The sequence below is a fragment of the Triticum aestivum genome, chromosome 2B (assembly GCF_018294505.1).
Source record: "Triticum aestivum cultivar Chinese Spring chromosome 2B, IWGSC CS RefSeq v2.1, whole genome shotgun sequence".
In the NCBI taxonomy this organism is placed as follows: Eukaryota; Viridiplantae; Streptophyta; class Magnoliopsida; order Poales; family Poaceae; genus Triticum; species Triticum aestivum.
The window spans coordinates 8624774-8640055 of NC_057798.1; the positions used below are offsets into that span (position 1 = coordinate 8624774).

General features: G+C 42.1%; 1 pseudogene; it reads right to left on the reverse strand.

Annotated features, from left to right (window-relative positions):
- Positions 1 to 14920: 14920 nt before the first annotated feature.
- On the reverse strand, positions 14921 to 15059 carry LOC123047867 (uncharacterized; annotated as a pseudogene).
- Positions 15060 to 15282: the final 223 nt, after the last annotated feature.

The window sequence follows — 15282 nt, forward strand, 5'->3', positions numbered from 1 at the left end:
AATTCCTTATAATTAAGGTGCACATTTACCCCAACATTAAGCATAATGACAAGTTTCACGAGAATGCAGGTAATGTTCACTAAGTATTGGAGGAGATACTTCTAGAAACACTACTTATACTAAACATTTTTAATTTTTATACTCATATCTTAAATCTTGACTAAGTGGAGTATTGATACACTTCTTATTATAAACTATTAACTATATCATCTATTGTAGTTCACAACATTATGAACATAATTATATTGGTAATATTGAAACTGTATTTGTTGTTATACAAATCGAACATCTACCATTAGAACATTCGAGTGCTAATGTAGAACTCTAATTTTTAGGACTAAGAAATAATCATTCTTGTGTTACATATATTTTTTATATCTGTTTGTGCCTATTTTAGTATGTGTGTATATTCACATGGGTAGCTTAGTTCACCACAAAAATTAATATGACATGCAATTATTCTCTGTTTGTATTATAACAATGTGACGCTTCTACCAGGTTTCTCGAAAACAAAAGTAATGCACAATTCTAACATTATTATCGTAATAGAGCTTTGTAGAACAAGATTATCTAGCTTAGTTTTAACTAATGAAATTTCTAGATGTATGAGGTGCGAACGAGTGGTTTATCTCTGAATCCACTCCACCCTCTTCGTTTTTATGGCCAACACTTCTATTTTCACTTGGTGCGTTTTCCATATATATGTGTAGTCAGTGCAACTAATGCACGCACCAAATGTTCTTTTAACCACTCAAACCAGTCCAACCCATTATAATTTGTGCATTTCACGATGTCATTTGGAACGAACTATTGTAAGAGAGGCAAGTGAATGTACAATCACACATCTATGTTTCTTGATACGGTGCAACACAATCACAGAAAAAACCCATATTTTCACCCTCTCCTTTCCTGCCACATTCAGAGCTGTAAATCGGATCAAGGGTTTGGCAACATATATTCTTGCCTGGACCTGTATATAGTTATTTCATTCGAAGAACCTGGTGGGATTCATCTCAATGCTCTTAACAATGGCAATCCTTCTGGGTAGCTGGTCTACGATTGTTGTGTTCCTGCACAGATTGGGTGTATCGCGTATCTAGGCCCAAACAGCAGTCCTCCCGGACACCGCCAATGCAGGAGACGACTTGCCGTCATATTCATTGAGAAAAAACGTGAAACACGGAAGATCCACGGCCCCTGGTACAACACCTTCTTCCACTCACCAAGACAACACATATGAACCACGTACATGCTGTTATCTACCTCACCTAATCTGAGTCATGGGCCAAACTCCAAACGAACTTTAGGGTTTCGTTTCTTTCATGGGCCAAACTCGTCAGTGGTGGGCTGTTACGGCTGTATGCTGCTACAAACACCAAAATACGCGTGCAGATGGCGTGGGCCCTTCGTCAGGCTTGCCGATGGGCCGTCACTTCTTGAGCTGGCCAAGGCCGGCCCTAGTCGGATTATATAATGCCAGGGAGAAAATAAACAATGTTGATGAACAACAAGAAAATAAACAACGTTGGTGAACAACAAAAACAGCACATGTGTGTTCCTAGCACTGTTCACACATTGATCACACCGCACATGTGCTATGAGTGAAAGACTTTTGGTTAGCTTCTGAGGAGCAGGGAACTACAGTAATTAAGCAAATCGACCTTCTTATGTTAAAAAACTATACATATTCTGACGGATAAAGTAATATAGTAAATGACACCCCGGTCTAAAGGATAGACGTGTCTTATATATAAAGCGAGGCGCAAGCCTATTTCGAGTCTAAAGGATCTAGACATCACAATACGCCATTGATGGCATATGTGTTATGTTAACTAGAGGATTCCCTATACTTTATTGTAGAATTGGTTGATTAAAAAATCTGTTGATAAAATGAGAACCAACATTTAAAATTCATATGAATTATTATATTTTATAACTGTAAAATATTTAGTAACTGAATGCAAAATATTTTTTCATGCATGGTTGAATGTAGTGGTGTATTTTTTGGGAAATACCCAATGGTTCCTGGTTGTATATACACCCTATATGGGAGTTTTTTTAATAATTAAACAAAAAGCCAAAATAGTTAAGAACTATTTTTAGAATAAACTTGACTTGCTTGCGCACTGGTATGTAATTTTTCATTAAAAAAACCAACATTGACTTCACAGTGAAAAGACAAAATTTATTTGCTTATTACAGGTCACTAGTCATGCTATTTTGACCAAAATTTTGTCTTTTTTGAGAAGATGTCAAAGAGAAATTTTCTTTTCGTGGAAATTATATCACGAGTACAATATGAAATGTCAAGTTTATTTCAGAAATTTTTGACTTATTGTTGAATTACTAAAAAAAATCTATATAGGGTACATAAGTACCCCGGAACCAATCGTTCCCGTCCTGGATTTTTTCCCATGCATTATTGCATGTTGAGGCGAGCCTTATCTAGTTCATAATTGTATGATGAGGACATGAGGTGACATCTATGCATATTAAGATCAATAAGTTAGTGAGAATTACTCTCTTAGATATATAAGATACGAGTCTAAACCACCACCGATGTATGCATCAGTCACCATGCGTCCACTAAGACCACCAACCGTGAAGCCCACCAACCCTGTGACGATGGTTCTAGCTGATTATTGCCCTAGCAAGTTCACTAGTGGACGCATACTTGGTACTCTCCCTCCGATCCAAAATAAGTGTGATGGTTTTAGTTTAAATTTGAACTAAAACCATGACACTTATTTTGAATCGGAGGGATTATACATCTTAAGCAAGCCAAAAAAAGTTAATACTTCATAATTTTGGTCACTACCGACGAGCATTCGACCTTCACCTCAATGACAAGAAACATCCTCACAACTGCCAAAAGAAAACAAAAACGCTGTTAAAGACTGGACAACACTGCAGTGATGTGGCAAGGTAATTTGTGCTCTTTCTATTTTTCTGGGGGAAGAGGTACGCTTTGCATGTGTTCAGATATTTAGTGTATGCATATCTTCACCAAACAAGCACGTGCGCAGGATTGATATATGTGCGGGTGTGTGTAAGGCTCTTGGTGAGCTGCTTCACGGAAGCAGCAGTGGCCAGTAAATTAATGGAGCATCTTGTGTTTGCTTTACGTGCTGACAACCTTTTGCTCGTGCAACCTTAAAAACTCGACGAGGGAGCAATCGATGGTTTGTCAACCATACCAGCAGACCAGCGTGCCAGCATCTACCTCGAACAGAAAAGCTATAGCACTACCCAGTAGGCATCATGCTGAATGTCGTCACTGATGTCATTCTCGGTTGTGGCGATGATAGCGGCAGCATCACTGGTAGTAGCTGGTGAATCGAGCAGCAGCGCTGGCTCCGATAGGGAAGCACGGCTGTGAGATGAGGTGTGGCGATGTGAGCGTGCCGTACCCGATTGGGAGGTGTGTACCGGTTGACAATTTTACATCACAATTTTGTGTCTGATTTATAAAGCATGATTCTAATGAATGTTTGCCAGCAGTTATCACATATGGGATTGAGGTTGAGCCTGGTGCTCACTATGCGACATCAGTATTCTCGCAATCCTATAACAATGCAAAAGAAAGAAAAAGAAAGAATGAAGACTCCCGTTTTTGTCAACATCGGTATTCTAACCTTGACCCAATAAATATGGTTTTTTGTTTGTGATTTTAACAACATGTTTGAACACTGTACCAAATTAATTCTGATTTCATTAATGAAATGAAGCGTGATTGGAATATAGGCTATGCATTTTGATAGTCACAAGTGCAGTTACAGTAAACTACTAAATTGGTGAAAAATGTAACGGCCATAAAGATCAAATATGGGCAACATCAACTAGTACAAATCATGCTTACATACGCACATAACAATTAGAAAGACAACAATTTAACAATTAGAAAGATAACAATTTATTACAGATGTAGGCTCTGGAATTAAATACTCAACTAACCAATCCCAATTTATGACAGATAGGATTGGTGGGCAGCAGTTTGTAGCCGGACGTTTCGGGTAGTTGGTGGTCGAGCTTCACCGGGAGAAATCCTATCTCCGGCCTTTGCCAGATGCGGCAGCGGCGATGCCCGCGGGTGCCTCTCCCCTCTCCCCGTGGCCTTGCCTCCGGAGGGAAACCTCAGATCCACGGGATCAGGTGATGAAGGCGCCTTCACGTCTTCTTCCTCCTTAGGGGCATCGTCTCGGAGCCGGCTACAACAGGAGACCGGTGGTTGACGGCATCTTCACCGTGGTGGTTGGCGGCATCTTCGTGTCGTGGTTTGCTGAGGAGGTTGTTTCTAGGACGCTGACTTCTGTTTGGCAACAATGATGGCTGATGTGGACATAGCCTCCACCGATGAGACCAAAAACATTATCCTCATATACAATAATCAGGTGATTTCTATTAATAATTATATAAATTATAATTTTGTTACTCGGAGTAGAAATACAACACGTTCTTTTATTGTATGTAGAATACCAGAATATTTTTGCAAGAGCCGTGTGTAAATAAGGAGCAGTTCATATGCATGGAACACATACACATGCATGTACATGCCATGCATGCACCATCGAACCATCCATGACCCATCACAACCATCATTTGATGTTACGTGCACAAGAACAGAGGGCACCAGGACCGAAGCACTTGGATTAGGAATCAGAACGTGGACTCACTGTCTGGCCCTAGAACGCTGTGGCCTCTACACGTCGGCCCGTGCACGTACGCCCGAAGCAAAGTCCGGATGGGACACGGCGAACCGACTCGACCGCACGTACGCCCGAGGATAACTACGATTTTGAGATTGCTTGGCTATTATTTTCTTGCATTTCTTCGATTTGCTTGCAGGAAAAATCTTTCGTGGATAGGTCGATCGCGTCGTTGGCTCGGTCGATAACGCCGTGGAGTTGGTTCAACGATTGCCGTGGATATCAGTCGTGTACGGTTCTTCCTGTACGGTTGGTAGCCGGATCGTGAGGGTCAAGTCCCACCCAAAATCGTAGTTATCCTCTCTCATCGAAAGATCGGGTCCCCAGTTCACATCAAGTGGTATCAGTTTTCAGGTTCATCGGTGAGAGATTTATAGTTTTATTAGATTAGATTGTTTTCAGTCCTACAACCCACAAAAAAAAAGCCAAAAAATTAGGTTAGTTCATCCGCTGCACCTATCCTTTTAGCCTTTAGCAATTTTTGCATCTAGTATTTGCTTTGTTGAATCTTTGGTTGCATTCATCCTAGAATTAGTGCTGGTTTAGATTAGTTTGGGAGAAAAGTATCTACTAGATCACACCTGTTTTTGTCTACCCAAAGTTCTTGCCGCACGTTGTCTTTCCTCTAAAAAAAAAGAAAGAAAATCTGCCTCGATTAAGTTTCCATCCTTGCATCCAGCTTTCTCGCACGTTTGACTTTCCATGCACGCATATATACACACGCGTTTATTTTAGGCAGTATCCAACCAGCAGCATCCACCGCTTTGCCCGGTTACAAGCCAACCTCTGTCCACTGTTTCCTCTGCTCCTCTGCGCCGCTGTTCACACAGTTTTTTTGCACGGTCTTGCATGCATACACGTGACACATCCCATCAAGAGAGTTGTGCTTTGTTTTTCTTTGGACTGGTTTGCTTTGCCAGCTCTAACAACACATGGTCCGGTGGCTTGTTTACTGCTTGCTAGCCTAGACTCTGTAGGCATCGGTCGCTAGTAACCGGCTTGATAAAAAGGAAAAAAATAAGAAAAAGAAAGAAGAAGGAAAAAAGAAAAGAAAAAAAAAGAAAGAAAGAAAAAAGTAAAAAACAAAGTCAGGCCGGCTAGCATCTAATTTGTTCTATTTGTTACTCAGACAGTAGTTTTGCTGCTACTTGGTCGCCACTGCATCTATCATATATTTTCGAGCTTTGTCATACATTGCGGATATACCTCACTTATATCTAGCTACTTGGAGTTATCATATTTTCATCGACTTTCCCTCATTTGATTTAGTATCTGGGTTTAGATTGTTTTCTCTCTTGCTAGTCAACTGCCAGCACTAGTTAGGAGTTTGAGCAATTATTCTGGTGACACCGAAGACGACCAAATGGTCAACAGCCACAATGACCGTGCTCATCGACAACTGCGTTTCAACCGTCAAGGTATGGCACGAGGTCCACACAGGTATGATGTTCGAGATTACGACCACTCTAGTGCTAAAATTAAATTTACTATGCCTGCTTTCAATGGTAAATATAATCCAGACGTTTATCTTGATTGGGAACTTTCAGTTGAACAAAAATTTGCATGTCATGATATTCCTGAGAACCAAAGAGTTAGGGCAGCCACTAGTGAATTTACAAACTTTGCTTCTATGTGGTGGAGTGAATATTGTCGTATTAATGCGGACAATATACCTGCTACTTGGGATGCTTTAAAACGAGCCATGCGACAATGTTATGTTCCTTCATATTATGCTCGTGATAAGCTAAATGAATTGCAACGTTTAAAACAAGGTAGTAGTTCTGTAGAGGATTATTATCAAGAATTGCAAATTGGCTTAGTGCGATGTGGATTAGTTGAAACCGAAGATGTTATGATGGCTAGATTTTTAGGTGGTTTGAATCGTGATATTCAAGATATATTGGACTATAAGGAGTACAATTCTATTACTCATTTGTTTCATTTCGCTTGTAAAGCTGAAAGGGAAGTACAGAGACGACACAACAAGGGACGAAGTAACTTTTCTACAGGTCGCCGCTCATCATGGACACCCTCTCCTACTGTTTCATCCACTACTGAGTCTACACCACCTATCTTGAACAATGGTCCACACCCATCAAGTTCAAAATCAGCTCCACAATCATCCGAGGCTTCGAAAGCAATGTCTATAGCACCCACCACTTCATCTGGACGCACAAGAGACATGAAGTGTCATATATGCAAAGGTGGCGGGCACTTGATGAAGGACTGCCCAAATAAACGTGCATTCATTGTGTGGGAAGATGGTGAGTACTCCTCTTCTAGTGATTTGGATGAAGATACGTGTGCTATGCTTGCCACTAATAATGCAGGTGACACCAAGGAGAATGACACGGAGGAGATACACATTAATGCTGACATGGCCGATCAATACCCAAGCCTTGTAACCATGCGGGTACTTAGTGCCCAGGTGGGGCATGCTGAAATGCCTCAATGCCATAATCTTTTTCAAACTAAGTTTGTTGTCAAAGGACATTTCGTTCATGTGATCATTGATGGTGGAAGCTGCAATAATTTGGCGAGTATAGAGATGGTCGAGAAACTTTGCCTCACCACTACGAGACACCCCCATCCATATTACATCCAATGGTTCAACGACTGTGGTAAGTTGAAGGTAACACGTCGTGTGCGAGTACAATTTACACTTGGATCATATCATGATTACGTTGACTGTGATGTTGTACCTATGCAAGCTTGTTCTTTATTGTTAGGTGGACCTTGGCAATATGATAATAGTGTTACTCATCATGATAGAACAAATTCGTATACTCTTGTGTTTGAAGGAAAAACCATCAACTCGCTTCCTATGACCCCTGATGAAATAGTAAATGATGGGAAATCTAAATCAACGGATCGTGCTATGCACACTATGCTTGCTATCAATTCTGAAATGTTTCCGTTGAGTGTCCCAACTTGTGATCCGGATATACAGTGTACCCATATAGTTAGTTTGCATCCCCATCATTCATACATAGACTTTGTGTGGGATCAAACTTTTCATGATATTCCTAATGATGCTATAACAAATTTATTTCATCCTCATGAGTTAATGCCTTCGGAACGGCCTATATATTTTTCATCTATTTTTGGGTTGCTCTATGATGTGTTTCAGATAAATGAAAGCCGAGGACGGCTTTGTTTTCAAGAAAGGGAGGATGATGTGGACATAGCCTCCACCGATGAGACCAAAAATATTATCCTCATATACAATAATCAGGTGATTTCTATTAATAATCATATAAATTATAATTTTATTACTCGGAGTAGAAATACAACACGTTCTTTTATTGTATGCAGAATACCAGAATATTTTTGCAAGAGCCATGTGAAAATGAGGAGCAGTTCATATGCATGGAACACATACACATGCATGTACATGCCATGCATGCACCATCGAACCATCCATGATCCATCACAACCATCATTTGATGTTACGTGCACAAGAACAGAGGGCACCAGGACTCGAACCATCCATGATCCATCACAACCATCATTTGATGTTACGTGCACAAGAACAGAGGGCACCAGGACCGAAGCACTTGGATTAGGAATCAGAACGTGGACTCGCTGTCTGGCCCTGGAACGCTGCGGCCTCTACACGTCGGCCCGTGCACGTATGCCCGAAGCAAAGCCAAGATGGGACACGGCGAACCGACTCGACCGCACGTCTGCCTCTAATAAATAGCTACCCTAGATTATGTTTTAGACTCGGGTTTTGTTTAGAGAAGTTTAGCTATTGCTACTTTTATTTGTCTTCGCTCATAGCGGCTAGTGCGACCGTCAAGACATCCTATCGGAACCCCATCTTGTGAGATTAATCCCATCTAGCATATTTGCAATTTTGAGATTGCTTGGCTATTATTTTCTTGCATGTTCTTCGATTTGCTTGCAGGAAAAATCCTTCGTGGATAGGTCGATCGCGCCGTTGGCTCGGTCGATAACGCCGTGGAGTTGGTTCAGCGATTGCCGTGGATATCAGTCGTGTACGGCTCTTCCTGTACGGTTGGTAGCTGGATCGTGAGGGTCAAGTCCCACCCAAAATCGTAGTTATCCTCTCTCATCGAAAGATCCGGACCTCATAAGTAACCATATGATTGATCATTGATGTGCCATATCTGTTTTATGGTATATGACACCAAGAACGTGCATAGTCTTTCTGGATAGATTTGGCTACTATTGGTATGTAGCACCCCCAGGTTGGATTGACTATCTGGTTTGGGTTCTGGCAATCCAATTTGTGAACAAGTTCTTGCACAAACGGTTCATCCTCATGGATCCTGTATGTGCACAGCCTAAACAGTACTACATAAGAACTCTTAAAAAACACGTATAGTATGAAAAATGTTTTGGATTAATTTCGTTATATAGACCAAAGGTTGCAGTTTGCTGGGCTTGTGCTGAAAGTACCAGCTAGCTTAGTATTTGCTTAGATGGGTTAGATTGCAGTGGAATCTACCAGTGGGCTGGGCTTGCACTAGAATTGGCCTGTTATTAGACATCATTCGTGCATATTTAGTTTAGTCTGTAGCTTGTTTTTCATTGTTACACTGCCTCAACTGTTAACGGCTTTAGTTGACTTTCAGTTATCACTATAAGAATGACAGTCTAACCTTTTTTATTTCATTATAATAACTAGTAAGTCTGTCTAGTTTTCTTGTCTGTGAACAGTGGGGAAATATGAAGGGCAGACCATATAATTTTAGGTACAAAATAGAACCATATGATTTAATCTTTGAACATTGAATACCACCACATTAACAATACCGTGGCAGGTTAATGTTTTCAGTCAGCTTACTAAAACGAAGATACTCATGAATATACTATATATGAGATAATTGCAAAATAGGTGAATAAGCTAAGTTTTTTTTTCTTTTCTCATTTGACCTTTATTTTTTAGTTGCATGGGTCAGTTTTATGGCAACAGTTTCGAAGAAAAGCTGTCACAGGAGTATTTTATTAGGATTGTCAAATACTCCCTCCGTTCCTAAATATTTTTCATTTTAGAGATTTCAAATGGACTACCACATGTGGATGTATATAGACATATTTTAGAGTGGAGATTCACTCATTTTGCTCCCTATGTAATCACTTGTTGAAATCTCTAGAAAAAAATATTTAGAAACGAAGGGAGTATTATGTTAACGAAGTTAATTTGAAATTTGCAATTAATAAAGTTGATTCCGCAGCGCATGACATGGTGCAGTGAAGGTAGAGGTCCATGACTCCTTGACTGGGCCAACTCGGCATTCCAGTGCCTGTCCAGATTGTCTGATGTGCGATGTTCTTTCAGATATATTTCTTGATAGAGAATGCAGACTCCTCTTTCTATTGCACTTGATTCTTCATGGATTTTGATTTACCAGGACAGCCTAATTCTTATCTACACTTTTATAAAAAAACAGAGTTGGTGATGATGGTGTGCCTGCCATCCTGCAATATAGGCCATCCGATATATAGCCGACGAATAGGAAGGAAACTATGGCAATTTTGCAAAAAGGTACCCACACACCTCTCCACGTTTGCAAATAAGGCCTTTCCTTGTTCATCCTTTTCTCTCACAAGATAAACTAGTTTGTCTTAAATCTTTTTCATTGCAAAGGAATCATGGTTTCGGTTTTTACAGTGCAGCCACTAGGAGATACTCATAATGGACGCCATGCTTGACGTTCGTATCGAAGATGGGAAGCCCCAGACAATGAGGGTGACCGAAGCCTACAGCGTTGTCGCCTCCGACGCCTACAGCGGCGCCACCTCAGTCTCAGGAGAAGTGAAGATCATCTGGAGGCGTTCATTGGTTGTAGTCCGAACGTAGCTTAATAGCTAGCATGTGTAAGATTTGATAGGAAGCGTTGAACCCTTTTTGCTCGGGCCGCATGTGTATTTATAAAAGGGTTGCCGTGGCTTACAAGGTTTGGAATATCGCTAGATGCTTCCATAATACACAGAGAGAGAGAGAGAGATATGACTTGAAGAGGAAGAACAGAACAGAAGAAGAGATAGAAATAGGATACAGTTTAAACAGCTATCTCTACGTACTCTATTCTAACATCCTCCCTCAATCCAAACCTATGAAAATTTCTCTAGATTTAGATTGTACTTGAACTCATTCAGTCTCCTCGTAGTAAGTGGTTTGGTGAAGCCATCAGCAAGTTGATCTCCTGTGGGAATAAACTTGATGTGAAGTAGCTTTCGTGCCACTCTTTCTCTCACAAAATGAAAATCAACCTCTATGTGTTTTATACGTGCATGGAACACAGGATTTGCTGAAAGGTAAGTTGCACCAATGTTGTCACACCATAACCTTGCAGCTTGTGGAGTCTTGATTCCCAACTCATACAGAAGAGTCTGAATCCACATAACTTTGGCAGTTGCATTGGCAAGGGCTTTGTATTCTGCTTTAGTACTTGACCTTGACACAGTAGCCTGTTTCCTTGCACTCCATGACACTAGGTTTGATCCCAGAAATGCAGCAAAACCACATGTTGATCTTCTATCATCAGGGCACCCTGCCCAGTCAGCATCTGAATATGCACTAACTAGCATGGATGGTGACTTAACAATCTTGATTCCAAGTCCCATTGTAAACTTTAGATACCTCAGAATTCTCTTTCTGCAGTCCAATGAACTGTACTTGGGCATGCAAAAACTGACACACTTTGTTGACAGAATATGAAATATCAGGCCTAGTGAACGTTAAATATTGTAGAGCACCAACAACACTCCTATAGTTTGTTGCATCACTTGGTCCAAGTAATTCACCTCCTTCAACTGTAAGTTTCTCAGTAGTGGAAAATGGTGTACTTACTGGTTTGCAATGTTCCAGTCCTACCCTTTTTAGAATATCTGTGGTGTATTTCTCTTGTGTAAGAAGTATTCCATCCTTGATCTGTTTTACCTCTATACAAAGAAAATAATGAAGATCACCCAAATCTTTGAGTGCAAACTCCACATTAAGATCACGGAGCAGACAGATAGTGGCTTCTGGGCTGGAACTAGGAACAATTATATCATCAACATAAACAAAAACAAACATAGAGATGTTGCCTTTGTGATAGAAGAATAATGAGGTATCTGCCTTGCTTGGAATAAAACCAAGTTGTTGTAACTGAGTGCTCAACCTAGAGTATCGGGCTCTTGGGGCCTGTTTTAAGCCATACAAAGCTTTGTCCAACTTACAGACAAAATGAGGTGTGCTTTTGTTTTCATACCCTGGTGATTGCCGCATGAACACTTCTTCCTCAAGAACACCATGAAGAAACGCGTTCTGGACGCCTAGCTGACGTAAGCTCCACCCTCTGGAAATAGCAATAGATAATGCCAGTCGAATAGTAGCTGCCTTAACAACAGGGCTAAAGGGGAAAAATTATATGAGACCAGGTCTCATATAATTCGGGTGAGACCCACCCTGATGGATGACACGTGGCATTCACAAATCACAAAGTATCTAATCTCTCCCCCCTGATTTCAGGTAGGGGTGGGGTAGATGTTTTGTGATTTGTGAATGCCACGTGTCATCCATCAGGGTGGGTCTCACCCGAATTATATGAGACATGGTCTCATAGAATTATTTTCCATAATCAATTCCAAATCTTTGTTTAAACCCTTTTGCAACCAATCTAGCCTTGTATCTATCTATACTTCCATCAAACTTTCTTTTGATCTTATAAACCCACTTGCAATCATCAAATTCTTTCCCTTTGTTGGTGGTACAAGATGGCATGTTTTATTTTTCATGAGTGCTTGATATTCATTGTCCATAGCCCCTTTCCATTCTTTGTGAGCAAGAGCTTCAGCTAAATGAGTAGGTTCACCTGAACTAGTGAGAAAAGCATACTTGCGAGGATCATACCTTACCGTCCTTGTATTCCTTAGGCTTGAATAATCCAGATTTTGACCTGGTACGGCGCTGAGGAATTTCAGGTGACACACGTGTAGCGGCTGTTCCAGTTTCTATATCACCAGAACCGGCCGTAGAAGATCCAGCCGAATCACCCTGGACTGTCGTGCCGCAGGGCTCCAGATCCGAGATGGGCATGGGATCCGGCGAGATCTGCCTTGTACCAGACGCCTCAGCAGGGGAACTCCGCATGGCGCTGTTGGTGGGGTCCACTCCGGTCGGGCTATCGGCCCCAGAGTGCACCGACTCCCATGTGGCGCGTGCGGACGGGCTGCGCCTCGCGCCGTCTGGGTCCATACCTGGACCTCGGTCGGCCACGGGCTCGGCAGGTGGACTGGTCCCACCACTTGGCGCCTCAGGAGACGTGGGGAACGCCGCTACGCGCCGGGCGACAGGGCTGTCAGCCTGGGATCGTGCGCGGCTATCAACCAGGGATCGCGCGCCTTCTTTGGAACCGCAGTTCTGCACCAAATCTGCATCGGATCCAGCGCGGTTTTTGTCCTTTTTTGCAGACATAAAATCATAGCCAAATGCTACATTTTTTTCATTAGTTTCTGAATTTTCTTCTAGACTAGACACATGATCATGTTCTATTAATTCTCCCCCGTGATCAGTACGTGTCAAAGGATCCGAGAGAAGAGAGATTTCAGCTCAAAGAAGGGCTCCCGCATTTGGATGAAGTTTGGCAAAAGGGAAAATAGTTTCATCAAAAATCACATCCTGAGAGATGTAGATGCGTCCAGTTGAAACTTCTAGACACTTGTAACCCTTATGAAGATTGCTATAGCCAAGGAAGACGCATTGAGTGGAGCGAAACTCTAGTTTATGGCGATTATATGGACGAAGATTGGGATAGCATGCACATCCAAAAACTTTGAGGGAATTATAATCTGGTTTTTGATGAAACAATCGTTCTAAGGGAGTTGTGTTCCCAATAACCTTACTAGGCAAACGATTGATAAGATAAGTGGCAGAAATGAAAGCTTCATCCCAATATTTTAGAGGCATAGATGCATGAGCAAGAAGCGAAAGACCAACTTCAACGATGTGATGGTCTTTGCGTTCGGCAAAACCGTTCTCTTGGTGTGCATGTGGACACGAAACATGATGCTCAATGCCTATGTTTCAAAAGAAGGAGTTGAGTTTCTCATACTCTCCTTCCCAGTCACTCTGGACTGTAATGATTTTCTTGTTAAATTGATGCTCAACAAGTTTTTGGAATTCTTGGAAGACAGAGAAAACTTCGGATTTGAACTTAAGTAAGTATATCCATGTAAACTTACTATAATCATCAATGAAGCTAACATAATTTTTCTTTCTTCCAAAGGAATCTCTGGCATGACCCCATACATCACTGAATATCAGTTTCAATGGAGCATGAGACACACTATTTGACCTAGGATAGGGGAGTTGGTGACTCTTGGCACATTGACAAGCATCACAAACAGACTCTTTATTCTCACGACTATACAATTGAAGATTGCCTTTATTCACTACTTGATCAACTATTTTTAATGAAGGATGACCTAATATTTGATGCCACCTTTCTAAGGACGGCTTGACGACGGAGTAGACTTGGCGATGACGTTTGCGGCTAAGAGCTCTTGATGTGATAGGATATAGACCACCGACGCATCTACCGTGATGGAGGAGCTCCCTCGTTGCCCGATCCTTAATGAAAAAAAATACTTGGGATGAGTTTCAAAGAAGATGTTATTATCAGCGGACAAACGAGACATGGAAGCAAGATTTTTGTTGGCTTGAGGAACATGAAGGGCATCTTTTAGAAGAAGATCACGTTTAATATTAGGGAAATTAATAGAGGATTGACCAATGTGACATATGTCCATACCTCCTCCACTTGCGGCGGTGTTTATCTGATCGTTGCCATAGTATCCCTCTCGATTTGCAAGCTTCTCCAACTCGCTGGTGACATGATCTGTGGCTCCAGAGTCAGCATACCAGATGGTGTCCCCAGCTTCTTCTTGCTCCCTGATGGCTGCAGCTATGTGGCGCTCTTCGGGCACGTAATCTTCATTGTAGCGGTGCCAACAATCTTTCACCTCATGCCCTGACTTTTTGCAGAGCTGGCAACGCGGCCTGGTGTTGGAGTAGGAGGCGCCGGAGGAGCGTGGGCCAGAGTTGTTGGCGCGCCCACGCCCGCTGTTGTTGCTGTTGCCGCGTCCGCGTCCCTGGTGACCGCGGTGACCACGGCCTCGGCCTCCAGTGCTGCGACCACATGTGAGAGAGTTAACTGATGACTGGCGGAGATTGTTACCTTGTAGCAGATTCATATGAGCTTCAAAGCTTAGCAACTGGTTGTAGAGCTCCTATACGGTCACCGGCTCAATACGTGCAGCCAGGGCTGAGATCACCGGGTTATACTCGATGTCCAGCCCTTTGAGCACATAGGAGGTTAGCTCTCCTTCAGAGAAGGGATCACCAGTGCAGGCGATCTCATCGGCGAAGGCCTTGATCTTTGCCAGATACTCAGGCATGCCCATGTTCCCTTTGTGCAGATTGGCGAGGGCGATGCGGGCGTTGACGATTTGCGCTTGCGTCTGGGCAGCGAAGGAGGCGTGGATGGCACTCCACACCTTGGCCGGCGTCTGAAGGGTAGCTACGTGCGTAGGAATCTCACGTGACAGAGACCCCATAAGG